The sequence below is a fragment of the Vicia villosa genome, unplaced genomic scaffold (assembly GCF_029867415.1).
Source record: "Vicia villosa cultivar HV-30 ecotype Madison, WI unplaced genomic scaffold, Vvil1.0 ctg.000030F_1_1, whole genome shotgun sequence".
NCBI lineage: Eukaryota > Viridiplantae > Streptophyta > Magnoliopsida > Fabales > Fabaceae > Vicia > Vicia villosa.
Window position 1 is genome coordinate 61,840 of NW_026704964.1, and position 2,504 is coordinate 64,343.

At 41.0% G+C, this 2,504-nt stretch overlaps 1 non-coding gene across 1 annotated transcript; it reads right to left on the reverse strand.

The window, feature by feature from the left end:
- Positions 1 to 1,108: 1,108 nt before the first annotated feature.
- LOC131622517 (small nucleolar RNA R71) lies at positions 1,109 to 1,215 on the reverse strand. Its single transcript, XR_009289913.1, has one exon. It is a non-coding gene; the product is annotated as a small nucleolar RNA R71 (small nucleolar RNA).
- Between the last annotated feature and the right edge of the window lie 1,289 nt (positions 1,216 to 2,504).

Here is a 2,504-nt window from a genome sequence, read left to right on the forward strand (position 1 = left end):
GAGATTAGGAGATTTAAATAGATAACAACTTCATAAAACAGGCATTTTATTAATTACGTTGTTTCCAAAAAGCTTTTCTAAAATATAATGGGATGGCGAAAGCGTACATTAGGATTAGGATAGTAATCTAAATCAACAGAGCGAAAGTTTGAGACGAGGATTTTTAACCAATTGAATTAGTAAAGATTTTTAATTAAATTATGCAAAAGCCAATGGACCTTCGGATCACCTTAAGTTAAACGAAATACATACTGATATCTGTCTTCTATTATATTTCTTATTATTCACAATCACTCTCCCTTAGGAACAATCAAAATATTAGTAGCCTTAGCTTTACATAGTAACTTTAGATAACGGTAGATCAATTCATAGTCCCTGTGGATTCGATATCTTTTAAAACTACACGACACGACTGTGCACTTGCAGTCATCAGATTAATAGACACGTAAAGTCGCGATCAAGTTTTTGGCGCCGTTGTCGGGGACTATTTAAGTCGATATCGTAACTCACTGTTACACAGTAGAGACTAGGGCAATTCTTTCCTTTCTTTCTGAACGATTGTATGCCAAATACTCGTTCACCAGGAGGAGACTTAATACAAAGAATTAACGAGATCGAACGTTTCATTAACGTCAAACGTCGAGCTCGCAATCTTCCCGAAGTAGCACCAATTCCGATTAATCAGGAATTGACTTTTACTGATCAAATCAATCAAATCACCCCAAAGTTAGAGATGGCTGCTCTTCGTCCTCTTAGAGACTATGCCGCTCCTTCGTGCGCTGAACCGCACTCAAGTATCGCACCACCTGCGATTGAGGCAAACAATTTCGAACTGAAACCTTCGTTGGTCCAAGCTGTTCAACAGAATCAATTCTCTGGAAGCCCTGCAGACGACCCCAACCTCCATTTATCTGTGTTCGTGCAATACGCCGACACTGTCAAAGCTAACAACGTTAGTTCCGAAGCTATTCGATTACGTCTCTTTCCTTTCTCCTTGAGAGATAGAGCTAGAGCGTGGCTTCAATCCCTGCCTTCTAATTCCATAACTACATGGGATGAATTGAAGAGAGTATTCTTAGCGAGATACTTTCCGCCTAGCAAAACTGCTATGCTAAGAGGTCAAATCAACGGATTTACCCAGAAAGATAACGAATCACTCTTCGAAGCTTGGGAACGTTACAAGGACATGCTTAGACTATGCCCTCATCATGGACTCGAACCATGGCTGATCATCCATACTTTCTATGGTGGTCTCCTATATAACACTAAAATGACTATAGATGCCGCTGCTGGCGGAGCATTAATGGACAAACCTCATGATGAAGCATACAACCTCATAGAGAACATGGCACAAAACCATTACCAATGGGGTGGAGAACGAGCCGCTCTAGAGAAAACCCAAACAAAAGGAGGAATGTACAAAATAAGTGGTATAGACCGCGTTAACGCTAAAGTAGACGTTTTAACTCAAAAGATCGAGAACTTAACCATCACTCCTTCAGCCACTGCTGCTGCCGTAACACCTAACTGCGAGATTTGTGGATTGACTGGACACGCAGTTGCCGAATGTCAACTCTTGACTGGAGTCCCATCTGATCAAGTAAACTATGCTCAAGGAAACCCTTATTCTAACACGTACAACCCTGGATGGAAAAACCACCCGAACTTTTCTTATAAAAACAACAACGCGTTGTACGCGCCTGGACAAGCACCTGCTGTGCCACCTGGCTATCAAAAAGCGCATGTAGCAGCTCAAAACACCCCTAGGAAGTCAAATCTAGAAATCATGATGGAGAACTTTATAGCCTCCCAACAACAAACCAATAAGGACTTCCTAAATCAAAACATCCACAATAGCGAGCAACTAAAACAACTATCGAACAAAGTAGATGCCTTAGCTACGCATAACAAAATGTTAGAAACTCAAATTTCATAAGTAGCTCAACAACAAGCACCTACTGCTGCCCCTGCTGGCACGTTTCCTGCTCAACCACAACCTAATCCTAAAGGACATGCGAACGCGATAACACTACGAAGTGGAACGAACTACGATGGACCTATTGATCCTAGAACTCAAAACGCACCCATGTCCCAACAAGAGCCAAAGGAAACCCAAAAGACATCAATCGATGATCAAACTGCTAAGACCAATGAGAGCAACAACGAAGTGGAACCTGAAAAAGAAAAACCTTACGTTCCACCACCACCTTATAAGCCACCAATTCCTTATCCTCAGAGATTAGCTAAATCAAAAACCGAAGCGCAATTTAAAAGATTTGTAGAACTTCTGAAACAATTAAACATAACCATACCGTTCACAGAAGCCATAACTGAAATGCCTTCGTACGCTAAATTCCTAAAAGAAATCCTATCAAACAAAAAGAAACTCGAGGATAACGAAACTGTAACGCTTACCGCTGAATGTAGCGCTATCATCCAGAATAACATGCCTCCAAAACTGAAAGATCCTGGTAGTTTCTCTATACCCTGCGTAATAGGAATAA